Raw genomic sequence first — 14985 nt, forward strand, 5'->3', positions numbered from 1 at the left:
GGCAAACAAAGTTTGCACGAAGTTAAACTGCGAAATAAAAAGCGAGCAGAACGTGGAATAATAAATTTTGGCAAACAACAACCGCGGGGCAAGATAATAGTTGTTGCAAACTTCGCGATTCATGACGAAAAGATGCACGTCCTTTTCGGCGAGCAGGTATGATTAAGCTGTTAATGATGCACGGAATGTCAAAGTTTTAATACGGGCTGGTGCGCGAGTAGCCGTGGCGCATGCACAGATGCACACTGGTTCGCGCCGCATAGAATGTGCATCTTTGAACGACTTTATCGGTTCGGCGCCGCAGTAGCTGACGCCGTGCTGCCGCCGCCTACTGTCTCGAAACAGTAAGAAGGGCAACCTCTTGATACTGCCTCGAAACACTCGTTAATCTCTGGCCCAGAAGCGAGGGACGAAGAACAGGAAAGAGAACTGTAAGCTCCGCAAGAAATCCTCCTGGAGACCCTTGTTCCTCTCCCTATATAGAAAAGCAAATAGGTATACCGTTAAGAATGGGCGAACGTGACCCGATCATTTGCCTTTAACAGTTTGGCCTAAGTCAGATGTGAGTGATGCAATTATTTCCTCAGGCTTGAAAATGAACTTTTACGCAATCTGTTATATCTTCTTGATTTTATTACGATCCACAAAATCTGAGAATATTAGAAAAAGTAATTAATGTTATATAACTTAACTTCTCAATTTTAATTTGATTAACACTAGATTTACGGAACACTAAATGCAGCTGTTTTATATTGGTTTATAAAAGTGACAATAAGATATTTATTCTGATTTTTAATGACTGTAATTGCAAGTAACACGTATATTGAACAAATAACCCATAAACGTATCCTTGAATTCTGAATAATCGTACATTAAAAAATCAGTCATTTTGGCGAATTCCGTAAACCTTGTGTTAAATAGAATACTTTAAGTTTATGTATAGTGTCAATTTAACGACGCTCCCAAAATATAACATTCACATATAACATTCAGGGTAGACCACGAAACTTGATTATCTTAAATTATTCTATTGTTCGTGCACCGATTTAAAATCTTTTTGTCTGACATAGCTGAAAGCAGAGACTTGAAATAACAGTTATTTGAAAAATGTTTGTGAAAAGAATCGGTAAAAATATCGTGTTTATTATTTAAGTAGAAGCTATTAATCGCAAAATGTAAAAGAAATTGGTCAACCACAGGATTATAGCTCAAGCTTTGACTACAAATAACAATTTTGCTATTATTTAAGTACACTGGACAAAATAATGGAGACAACGTTAACAATATAATCGAATAAGTATTCTTATATCAATACATATGCGAGATTTACCTCCAAAGTGGAACACCCAGAATTTTTTGATGAATTATCTGGAGCACTGGAAACAACTCGCAAGGAACAGTTCTGAGGAGTGCAGACCATTTATTTCATTTCCAAGACCGGACTTGCCGACGAGTTCAACGTCGAAACTTGGATCATTTGTTAAAAAATAGCAATACGTAATGCGTTTGCATGATGAGGTCACTGTACTACTTTTCCATTATATTATACTGTCTTTCGTAACGGACTATTTCAAACGTTGTATCATTTTTATTTTACAAACGACGTGAATTAATTTTATTTTGTCTATCGTCTAAATAATTCATTTTCAAATAATTTTTTAATTCGGTCACTTCGCTCAAACTGCAGATAAAATAGTTTGACATTGAAGGCTAATGAACAACATTAATCGTTAAACTTTTATACCGGAATTTGTATTTTTTTTTCTTCTCGCCAGGTCATGAGGAAGACATACTCGAATGTATCCTTCTAATCATTCATGTATTTTTTATGCAATTGACCGTACTGGCATAGAATTTTATAGAGAAATAATTTAGAATTCATTCATAATGAAATAATCTAGAAAAAAATAATTTTATTCAAAATAATGTACAGCTAACTAGAATAATTTATTTTCCTTTCGAATATTTTTCATATACAATCTTTGACAAGAAGTGTTCGATCACCTTTCGAAACACAATAATTTTTTTAAAACTGGACTAAGTGACTTGAATTTTTGTTATTGTTAAAAGGACTATTTTACTGTGGAATTTGTCTTAATTTTGCTATTACTAGGTAGGAGAAAAAAAATAAAGAACACTCGTTTTTTAACCTTTTTACCTGAAAATTGAAAAAAAGATTTATATACTATCGCGGCAACTTATATACATATTGAAAATTTCATCGAAATCGGTTTACGTTGCTATAAGTTACACATAATCACATTTTACATCTTTCAGTGGCTGTAGCTTGACTATGCGATTTCAATGGAAACGGATTTCTTTGTCACAGAAGAAACGATTCATTAAAATTGCCGATACAATGATAAAATGATCAGCGATGAAAGCGAACGAAAGGAAAGAATTTCGCTGCAAATCCGCTTCCCCCACCCAACTCTCAATATGAGTTTTCATGTCGACGATTCATTTGCACCGCTGGAATTCGACAGAATCTGTTTCCCCCGCGCAATCTAAGGTGCACCGAGCCACGCACGAAAACGCGCTGTGCCCGGAGACAAACACCGATGTAATAGTTTCATTTCCACGAGAAGACTCACGAACCTGGGTTTTCATTTGCTTCTCGACAAACGATGAAGAATAACCACGGCCCGTTGCCGAGGAAGCAAATGAAATATCTGCACGCAGCGGCCCGAGCATGGTTGGAGAGTGCATATTCACCAGGGACCCACCAATTGTCATCTTCTGTAGACTAGCGTGGAGCGCGGGAAGGTTCGTTACAAAAAAATCGACCGGTTCTCGCGGCAGTAAAATGGAAAAACTAGCCCGGCGGAGGATAATTAGTGCCTTCGCGAAAACAGCCGGCGGATACTTGCCCGGGGAAGTGTTCAGCGTCCACAAAACCCTCCACTTTACCTAATTGCGTCCTTAAATCATCAAGCCATTACGCAATTGCCATCTCTTACGGTCTGAAGATCAATGCATCCCCCCCTCTCCCCTATATACGTAAGAAACAGCGCCCGGCTCATAACCGGGATAACGAATCCCATCGTTCTGTAAGTTTAGTCGAAAGTGTCTCTCGTCTGCCGCCGGTAAACTCATTGTTAGGCGTCTATTGTAAGCGACCAAGTACCCACGTCCATCCCCGTACCCTCTCCAGCAACCCCTCGCCCCTCTCGCTCGAACGAACTGTGCAAACTTTCGCGTTTCCTTGGAAGAGGTAGACATAGGGGACACACAATCTTCTCGGACTGTAAACACAGCCACAAGCTGCTGGTTCCGCTGCTGGTAAATAGGTTCTTCAAGCGCATAATATCACCTGGAAAGTCGATCGAGTTACGACGCTGAAGTGATACCCACGCCGGATCGAGAAGTTCGGCAAATTTCCCTCGTATTGTGTGTATCGGGACTAAATAGGAACTTAGGAAATTCTATTGAACCGTTCGTAAACACGATTGCGACCGGCCGCGGAGGAAAAGAGGATCGAGGAATTTTATCACGCGATTGGTAATCCTCTGGCGCATGTTACACCTTGCGATTTCTGGATCGATCGTGCCCAATATATGACCAATTAGTTTCTTAAATCATAATTTTCGATTCAACACACTTTTAACGAATATTGATACACACTTAAAAACTAAAATATGTATTCTCCTACGATCCACTGGAAAATATAGAAAAAAATCCGCTTTCTTGTACTGAAGGAAATCTAGAAGTATACAAATTCACGAATTTGGAAAATGGGTTCTTAATACGAGACTCAGTTTGGCTTTTTTGGGAAATTTCTTTCTTTTTGACCTTCTTCACTCATTGTATTATATAACAGTTGTAAGTTATGACTTATAGCAACACTTTTTATGCATTGAACTCATTGTTCGCCCTGTACGTCGGAGGAGTATAGGTCTGTGCGAAACAAACGTTGTGCGTCATAACTTTCTTCATAATCACTGTGATCATTTAGAATAATTTCTTCAACATCCGTTGAACTATCGCTTTCTATAAGTTTTCCGTTAGTGACTTTTTGGAATTAAATTTTAGTTCAGCATTATAATAAGAACTTTTAAAGGTCTCATATTCAGAAACAATGATATCTGATATATTAAGGAATTTTATAGGTAACTCTTCAATCTCTAACGGTATGTTATAACACGGTAATGTTATAATGAGAAATTCCAAGTTTATGGTTTCGAGTAAGTTTCAATAAAATTGAAGAATGTTTGATTTTAAACGAACTTTAAAACACCGAATGAAACTATGGTTTCAAATAATATTTTAGAATGATTCTCTCGCAAATTAAATATTTTATTTCCGAAAGCTTCTAAAAGAAAGCTATTGAACGGAGTTCGAAAAATTTTCGGAATTTTTTTCATAAGCTACATTGAAATCTATTACATGTGGTAGTATTTTTTTCTCAAAAAAAGTTCTCATATTATAAATTCCAATAAGAGCATGTGCAAAAAAACTACTGAGATTAAAGCTTTTGATTTGACTATAATTAATAGAATTTTTATAATAGGATTTTTATAATTCTCAAATATTATAACAAGCATCAATTGTTATTTGATGAATAATGTTGTAATACTATTAAAGGATTATTCTGATTATAAATCAAAAATAACTCCTATGGAATGTAATTTATTGGATTAACAGAATGATTTAAATTATTATAGAATATGTACATTATTATAGATTATACGAATATTATACAATAATTATAGAAATAATTTCAATCCTACTTTGAAAAATTATTTACTTGTGAAATAAAATGGATGATTTTTAGGCAATAGTTTTAATAAAGCTGTTATATTTATATTTTGATTTTTTCATAGTTTCTTTAATTTAGATATATATTAGATAATATTAAACATATAATAATAGATAATAATAATAGATAATATTAAATAAATCCAGTTTAGAATAATTCAATACAGATCGTAAAAACAGTTTTTTTTACGAACCCTACTATTGACTACATATTTTCAGTAGTAGTTCAGCCAGCTCTAACGGCACATCATCTCTTACCCATTTCCCAGTACTAAAGAATTCCATACTGAATTTGTGTGGGCAACGAATTTCTTACGCGTTACGGAAATAGTAGCCCAGCAATAATTTCCAATCGAATCAATGAGCGTGATGATCATATTCGTTTTTGGTTTACCGGCTCCCTTGCAGTTAGCAATGGAATTAGTTGGGGGGAGCGAGCCGGATAGAAAGACGAGCTGGAACTGAGCAGGACATAGGGTAAAAGAAAGGAATCGAAAAGAGGAAATAATGAGATAGAAGGGGGGATACAGAGTGCGTGGTTGGAGAAGAGAGATATCGATGGAGGAAGAGAGAGAGAGAGAGAGAGAGAGAGAGAGAAAGATAAAGATAGAGAAAGAAAGTGGGGAAAACAGAGATCGAGAAAGAAAGAGAGAGAAAGAGATGAGAAAGAGAGAGACAGAATGAGATAGAGAGGGGGAGAGAGAGAAAAAGAGAGAAAAAGAAAGAGAGAGAAATAGAGATCAGGGAAGAGAGAGTGAGAAAGACAGGAAGAGAGAGAGAGAGAGAGAGAGAGTGAGAGAGAATGAGAGAGAGAGAATGAGAGAGAGAGTGAGAGAGAGAGATTGAGAAAGAGAGAAAGAGATGAGAGAGTGAGAGAGAGAGATTGAGAAAGAGAGAAAGAGATGAGAAAGAGAGAGATTGAGAGTGAGAGAGAGAGAGAGATATTGAGAAAGAGAGAGATAGAGAAGTTGAAATAAAGCCGAACGGAGAAAGAGGAGAGGGTCGTTTGAAGCGGTTTTTTTCCCGCGTGTACGTAGGTACAGGGCAGCAACACGTCGCTCGTTGTGTGCTGGGAATACCGACCCTTACACGATTAATCACTGCCACGTAGCCCTGTGCTCCCCCACAGAAAGAAACGAGAAAAGCTCGCGGGAAGAGAGAAGGAGCGAAGGAAAGGGGGGCACGCGGGTGGACTGTATATATTTCGACTCGTATACCACTGACACTTTGGACAGGAGATGCTTTATTGCCAAGCGAGTGCGGTTCAGTCGCATTTTCGTACTGGACTAGCCGGATAAAGCGCAAACGTTTACCAGTCTACCGAGAAACATGAGCCGATGTTAAAGAAGGGACGCGAGGCGATTAAAGTTGACAAAATTTCTTGAAAACTATTAACATTAGACAGCCCGCTTATATTTTATAGCTGCTCGCGGCAGACTCGTATTCTAATGCACGAAAATATATCAAAGTAAAGACTATGTATCTGACTCGTCAATGAATTCTTTATAATTTTTATGAAACATTTCACAGTACATCCATAACTGATTTAATGAATTTAGAATATTTTTCCTACGTTCATCAAATTACGTGCAGAGATTAGCGTTTTTACATCCGGTAATCGTAAGAATTATATACGACTTTTATAAATGGATTAAATTGAATGGCCTAGAGGGAGAAATTTAAGTTGAAATGATACTGTTATTATGCACGATTTTTACATTACCATAACGCGCGGATCTGGGTGCATTTCACATAAAAAGAACTCTATTGTATTAATATACGATACGAATTGAAATCATTAATTGGAATAATATCTTTTATAGGTTATATTAAGAATGACTATTTGAAATAATATGTGTCTGTAAATATTGAAGAAATAATCATTTCAACTAATATTTCGTGCTCTTTTACGTCATGAGCTACTTTTCAGTGAAAAATTCGTCCATATACGAAACGAATACATAAAAATTTTATCAAGCAAACAATGGCAGAAATATACAGTATTTCAAATTGAAATTGGTGCGAAAAAATTCATAGTTGAAATACTTTTCGGAGGAGGAGACCAGAAAAAAAATAAACAATGCAAAGGCCATGTAGGAAACAGTTTTCAAAAATATTTTATATTGAAAATACCATTTTAGCTGTGGTAATACCGAATTCCAGGCAACATCGTTTTTAGACTGTTCATGAGTCGAGAAGTTTTGTGCCAGTCGACGCGATTCAGATGATCGAGCACAGAACAGAGAGACAATTCAAATACTGCAGACTCGAAAATTTTTCTATCCATTCTTTGATCGTTGCTTGTTCGGAAAACATCAGGACGCTTGCCACGTGAAATTCTTGTCGTTACGGAAAGGAAATGAAGTCTCCTCTTTGACGTAGCGTAACGGCGAGAAACAAGACAGGCTTTAAAAGCTTGCCGAAACAATTTTCGGGATGAGGCAGACGACGATAAATCGTAAGCGCTGCACGGTGGAACACCGTAGAAAGAAAACAGTCTTCCGAGCATTTGTTATTCCAGCATCGTGCGCCCGGTATATCTATAAAACTGCGTACATCGAGGGAGAATGCCACTTTGAAAACTGTTGTCCTGTTTTCCGTGGTACGCGACATTACAAAGTAATTCGTGTGTGTTCGATGCACGCTCGCTGCTTTCTATGAGTTTTATAGCTGTGCAGCCAACTTTCAGTTTTGTATTATTATTTCACGTGTAACGATGGCGAACGCGTCGACAGATAAAAATATGGTGTATATTCTTCTCTGAATCATCGTTTAATTTTTTTTTCTATTGATCCAACATTGAATAAATCAGTGGATTTAGAAAATTCAGAGGAAAATAAGGGTCGTTTTGAGCCGGATTTAAACTGATCGCAGTACGAGACTATGCTACAATTGATTTGTCGCAGAGTACAGCAATTCTCTGCAATTGTCCCTCAGTTTCTAAACAGAAATGGACGATCGTATCTCCTCTTCTCAAATTGTCCATTTTTGTTTACAAGCTGAGGAACAATTGGAGAGAATTTACTGTATTCCACCGGAATTCAACTGTTATTTGATATTAGAAATTTTGAAATAGATGTATAAAGATCAATAATGATGTATAAAGTACACCCTTTAAAACGAAATAACTCTTTTTATAATTGGGCTAAGCGGCGTTTTCACTTTTTTTGGCATGTTATAGTGATTAGTTTGCTAGACAATATCAAAAAAAGATGGCTCAAAATTACATTGAAATCGGTGAACGCGTAGTCAAGTGACAGTCAATGAAACATGTAAAAATTACCTGTTTTCAGTTGAAATTCGTGAAAAATTGCGATTTTCACGATTTTTAATTGCTTACAGCTTATATCAAGGTCAACCAATTTCGATGAAATTTTCAGTATCCATATAGGTTACCAAGATCTACAAAATGCATTTTTTAAATTTTCGTTATTGGTCCAGATAAAAAAGTTGAAAAAACATCATTTTTTAATTCTTTTATCATGCCAACAAATTGCAATTTTTTAATATAATTTCTTAGCCATTGTTTAGTAAACTAACATCCTAAAAACTAATTTAGACCGCTTGGCCCAATTATAAAAAAGTTATTCCGTTTCAAAAAATGTGCGAATACTTTCTACATCCACTGTATAAGCATATTTGTCTGTTTTCTATAACTGGAAGCTAGTTATTGCTAACTAACATACCTTGTTTCTCTTTCATTTTCTCTATGACCAGAGGGACAAATGTGTGGAATTGCGTTTGGCTTTGTTAGTACCTGTTTTAGAAATATACAGCAACGAAACCTCGAACAGAAATCGCATATTTTCACCAAAAGAATGAAATTGCATCCAGAATAATAATGAATAAAGTTTTCCGTATTTATCGATGTTTCCATAACCGTGTGGATAATTTTGTATAATATCAACTTTGATAATATTCGATTTTCGTTAACGACAACAATGTCACGCTCCTTCCCGTTCCATAATTTAGTGTGCAGACTATTACCAGGATGAACGGACGTTATTTAGTAACCAAATAACCATTCTCGTTTTTGCTACAACCGCACGGCTGTTGCTGACAGCTCCAATCTGTTGCAACATACGAATCCTGGTAAAATTCCGTTCAAATGAAAGTGTGGAAGTATTGATAACCTTGTTATTGTAATCCTAGCTCGGCGCACGGGAACAAAGAAAAAAGGAATCCACAGTTCTCGGTAGTTAGAATTCGGAATTAACAACGAGATACAGGTTAACGATACCATTCCGCCGGTAGAAGGAATCGCACAACGAAAAAGAGTGCGAAGCAACGAACGAACATTCGCTTAATGATATTCTCGATAATATTCCGGAAACAGTAGTTGTACGCTGCTACTTTTTAATAACAAGCGCGCTCTTGCGAACGAAACGCTCAATGGGAACGTAACACGATTGAAAATTTGATAACATGACGTCAGGTTGGAATCCGAAATACTGCAGCAAGAACTGACGGTTTTGCCAATAATGATAATTAAACTGCCGAATTTTATGCAAAACAAAAATAATTTTCATCGATTCCGATAAACGTGAGTCGAATAAAAATTCGTTTAATTTTGTAATAACTGCATCAAGTTGGTAATAATACGTAGATGTTCCTAAATTTTTTTAATATTCTCATTATTTGAAACTTCACCTACTCTTTTTGCTCCCAAATGCATAAAACCCGCAGTCTAATTTTCGTTCGGCTCAAATAAATAAGATAAGAAACGTGGCTTTCTAATTTTGTTTGCCATTCTAACTAATTACAATTTTTGAAAAAATTTCTTAGGCATCGTTTAGAAAAGTAATTTTCATCGATTCCAATAAACGTGAGTCGAATAAAAATTCGTTTAATTTTGTAATAACTGCATCAAGTTGGTAATAATACGTAGATGTTCCTAAATTTGTTTAATATTCTCATTGTTTGAAATTTCACCTATCCATTTTGCTCCCAAATACATAAAACCTGCAGTCTAATTTTCGTTCGGCTCAAATGAATAAGTTAAGAAACGTGACTTCCTCATTTTGTTTGTCGTTCTAACTAATTACAATCTTTGAAAAAAATTTCTTAAACATTGTTTAGCAAACCAGCCGCTCTAATATCGAAAAACACTTCGCATAACTTGATCCGATCTTCGAAAAGTGATTGCGTTTTAAGAGGTGTTCAAATATTTTCGAGCAATACTGTTGTTTTCCTTCATTCGATAGCACACATTTTCGAGCGCAGGATCAAGGCAACAAACAAACCCATCGAGGTTACCGCATATTCCCGAAATTGCTTAAAATATTAGCAGATGTTATGCACATCGGATCATTTCAAAGAATCTTATGGTGACGTTACCTCGCTTGCGGGTTTCATAGCATCCAGTATAAAGGCCCCACTCTGCTCGCCGTAGACGAAAAAGGAAGCCGAGAAGCCCGGCGAGGAGCGAGAGAAAGAAGAGGAGAGAAAAATGGCCGATGTAAAGAGAAAAATTGGACAGTCGGTGAAGTGCGTAACGGTGCGTCGTCCAATATTTCTGGCGGGGCGATCTCCCGTAGGTTTTTACGTATCCACCCTCTTTTTTACCGTGGTCCATAGCTGCTTCTCGATATTCCTCGATACGGCTGCGGCGCTCGTTCGTGTATCGCATAAGTTACATTTCTGAGCTTGTGCACGGTGTTGGTAACGCATACATTTTTCCCGGCACCGCGTAGACCGAGGACAGACAGGAGGGGTCCTAGCGTCTGGCGTAAAGTGTGCAGCCGCTGTGTATACCGCGCAGCAGCGTGATAAAATGGTGAAAGGGAGAAACGAGCAGTCTACGATAATTCGAACGACTTTATTTCCCGGGTTGGTGAAAGGGCGCGCGAAGTCTATTCTCGTCCAAAGAACTAACTCGATTTTCGTCGCACGCGGTCTGGTTGTCCTATTAGAGCGCAATCACGCGAATCCCACCGACGCTTTGGCCACTGGCTTCTCCTCGGATCCCCGTTGCATCGGTGAATGAGGATGCGACGCGGTCTTATGCACTCGGGGCGGAACGACGATACGGATAAACGATGCGGCGGTAACGAATGATGTCTCCGTAATATTTCAACGGGTTCTCGCGCTGCCTTTCGCTCGCCTCGCCATCCCCCTTTTTCTTCTAGGCACTTCCGGGGTCAAGATTCACGAGACACGAAAAAGGAAGAGGCGAAAAGCGAAATAAAGAAAGGCGACAAAGGCTGAGCAAAAGAATGGGCCAGGAAAAGATAAATTGGGATCACGGATGCGTTTTCGTAAAGGCAGTCGCTGCTGACCTGTTCGTGATGTTCTTAACGAATACGTGTGTGTATGTTCGTGTGGATGTGGATACCGGTGTATATATATGTGTGTGTATGTGTAAGGAAATTGTTCGTCGAAAGTTTAAGGAGCGCGAGCTGAGAAATGGTGCTCGACAGAAGAAACAAAGACTTTACAGATCACAGATGCTTTCACGAAACATTATTGTACGATCTTTGGATTATAAAATTTGTTTCTAGTACAATGTGCAAGGTATCAGTTTCTTAACTAGTTAGCTGCTTTAACGAATGCACTCGTTGAAACACAAAATGTTGCCATTTCCTCAGGGCGAGTATACTCGTCAAGAACAGTTGACTGGTTAACACGTTCCGTGCCGAGCTATTTTTACTCAACTCTTCACATATTATATGTAATTATTAATTATCATTATTGAAATTTATATAGAACTAAGGAATTAATTTCCAGCATAAGAATATTCTAAATTTGTTGCAAACTATTTTTGTTTAGCGCATTGAATAAATATGTCAGCATATACCATCGGTGGTAAGAGGGATATATTGTAATTTGATATTCTTGATTAAATTATATATTTTATGAAAGTGTTGTATGTAAACAAAATATGGAGAAATTCAAACATATAGAGTATAATTACATTAACTTATACAATTTTCACAAAGATTGCAACGGCTAACTGGTTCAAAACAGGTGTAGAACAATTTTAACAATCATTGACATTTCTGGAATTCGAAAAAATTATTTTAAAAATGTTGCTGATACATGTATTGCAATATTTTTTGATTAGTATATTATGGACGGTTCTTCAATTAGGGAATGTTACTTCAGAAACGTTGCTGACGCAATGCTTGATGCGCAATCGTTACAATCCATTCCGATGCATTTTTTGAATATAGAATTATGAATATAGCATATAAATAGACATGAAAGCAATTACAAATTGTACGATTGCTCGAATTTCTAAATTTCGGAAATGTAAGAAACATACAGAAAATAATAAAGACTAATTGAGCAATTAATACTGCATGGAATTAAAAATACTGTATAGCTCGAAGAATTTAACATTTGAAACGAACGCTCAAAGACAGGTAAAATTGAAGGGTTGGTAATTAGTAGAATTTCTATACGAGGAGTGATTCTGAGATTGGAAACCGAAATCCAGGATTGGTTTTCGGAGATTAAAGTTAAATAGAAGTTGGGAACCTGAATTCATTTTCGCTTGTTTGTTCTACTTAATTATTTTTCACTAATTTCAGTAGTTTATTCAAGATAGAGGTTAAATGGTGTAAATGGGTGACGGTTATTTTAAACAGAAAAGTTAAAATACATACCGTGCTACAGTATTTGATCAATTTAGCACATAGTATTTGGCAGACAGTAATTGGAGGGAAGAATTTATGTTTTAATCGGACGAAACGCAATCAACGTTGACCATGAATTTAATCTATCCCGTTCGGTCATATTTTTGCCCGTTTGCTTTTCGAGTCGTTCGTTAAACGTGTATCACACGATCACCGTGACAACAATAATTGTATCCTATAGCTTAGGAAAACAAGCAGAAAAAAATGGCAGAAAATAGTCCATGTTGAATAATGAATGCTACGGCAAGTACGTGTTAGGTAGAAATGGCAAGTAATGGTAAGACATCACAATCGATAATCGTTTGCCAATAATTAAAATATGTGTTAAATAGAAACGGCAATTAACACGTTGAATGCCACGCCGGTTTTACAGAAATTGCCCGTGGCGCCACGATGAATTTTTTTTTATATGATACATATAATGTTGAAATATTATCTGCAATAGATAAGTTACAGTGTATAACCATGTTTGACATGTTAATTGCGACAGGGGCCACTGTTTGAATTGACGATGGTAATAATACAAAATTTTAGATATTGACATTTGTTTTAAATTATATATATTTCTATCAATTTGGGCGCACCGGTCACCGGTGGCCCCCATGGCGTCACCGCCAAGTTAAGTGCCGGTCACCGGTGACCCCCGTGGCGTTCAACGTGTCAACGTCAAATATGATACTAAATATCCACTGGACAAAAAATGAAACTCGTATTAAGTAGATATGGAAATCTGTAACCAGAGACGCGGCAGTCAATTGCTGCCGCGTAGTAACTCAAGTAACTGTTAAGTGGAAATGGCAACCAATAACTAGACACGACGCTCAATACCGAACAGGCAACAGTTGAAGTACGAGTTAAATAGAAAGGGCAACCAATGACCAGACAAGGTAGTCAATACCCATCGAGCAACACTTTAAGCCCATGTTAAGTAGAAATGGCAACCAGTGACCAGACACGACAATCAATAGCCACCGGGCAACAATTCAAGTACGTGTTAAGTAGAAATGGCATTCACTGACCAGGCAATAGCCAGCCGGCAACAGTTGAGGTACGTGCTAAGTAGAAATGGCAACCAATGACTACACGCGACACTCCGTAGCTTCGACTGAAATTCTTTAATCCAAAGCCAATCATACGGACACATTGACATTCTGTGAACAAGGTTATCAAAATATATGGATGCTCTCGAAGTGAATTTGAAGTGAATACTTCATGTCACGTACGGTTACATGCGCGTGTTCGTTAAAGAGTTCCCAGCTCTTCTAACTAAAACTTTTGGTAACTGTAAACTTCATTCTTTGCGAGTACAACAGATGTACATCCAGAATAGTGCTTCTCGACGTACTCCTTTGCTAATGCTTCTGAAAAGTCTTTCGAATTTTAGGTTTATTTTCAGGGGTCAATTTTAAACCTCTAGAGTGAATTTGGAAGACGAGAAGAATTCCATAATATACGTATCTGTACACCGTCTATATAGTCGTGGACAAATATATGTTTACACCCCTTAATAAAAGGGAATAACTATTTTTATTGCTGGACCAAACGCGCTGATTTTTTGTTGTTGAGATGTTAGAAGGACTAGCTTACTAGACAACGTGTAAAAAAAAATTATTCCAACAATAGTAATCGAATTAAAAACTGAAAAACGCATTTCTTAGATCTAGATCTCGCGTTAAAGAACGCAACTTTTTAACTTTGTGTCATTTCAATCAATTGCAATTACAGTAAATTCTCCCTAATCGACGTTCAGCTTGGAAACAAAAATTGACAATTTGGGAACAGAAGATACGATTATTCGAGCCTTGCGGCTCGTTTTACCGATTGTTAACGATTATAAAGACGAGCCGCGGGGCTCGAATAATCGTATCTCCTCTTCCCAAATCGTCCATTTTTGTGCACAATCTGTGCGTCAATTAGGGAAAATTTCCTATATTTCGAAACGAAGTTTTATGCGACGTCTAGCAAGTCGTTTTAATAGGTATCCACACATATTACTCTACGATTTTAAATTGCCGGAAGTTTCATAATTTGTTTAGTTTACGGATCAGGAATCCTCTCTCGTAAAAAGTGATTTGAAGTAACCGTCGAAGTTTGTTGAAGAAACGAGGTCGACGTTATCCGGGGGAAGCGCGGTATCTTCATTTCAAAATTGGCCGCATCATTGCTTATTAGTGGCCCTCGCAAGGTTTATTTTCCCCTAGGAGGATTGCCCGCATGATACTCCGAATCGTTCACGTGAAAAAGCTCGTGGAATGGATTTCAATCGCGCGGCACAGTAACCGTGGATATCATGCCCGGTTAGTTTATTCGTCTATAAATTTCACGGGTCGTAAATCGCACATAAACGTAATCGTTAAACGGACGACGACAACGACAACGACACGGACGACGACGACGACAACGACGAGGACGAGATACAGAGGGTCCTCTCTCGAGCCCGTTACTCATCGCGCTCTTAGATTTCCTAACTGTCGCGTCAGCGAGCACAACGTCCGCGCGCAACCCTACAACCGCGGCCTTCCGTCGCGCCGGAACTCGGAACCGTGTTGTCCAAGTGCCTTCGAGCGAGAGGTCAGCATATGTTGTTACG

The sequence above is a fragment of the Megalopta genalis genome, chromosome 8 (genome assembly GCF_051020955.1).
Source record: "Megalopta genalis isolate 19385.01 chromosome 8, iyMegGena1_principal, whole genome shotgun sequence".
Classification (NCBI taxonomy): domain Eukaryota; kingdom Metazoa; phylum Arthropoda; class Insecta; order Hymenoptera; family Halictidae; genus Megalopta; species Megalopta genalis.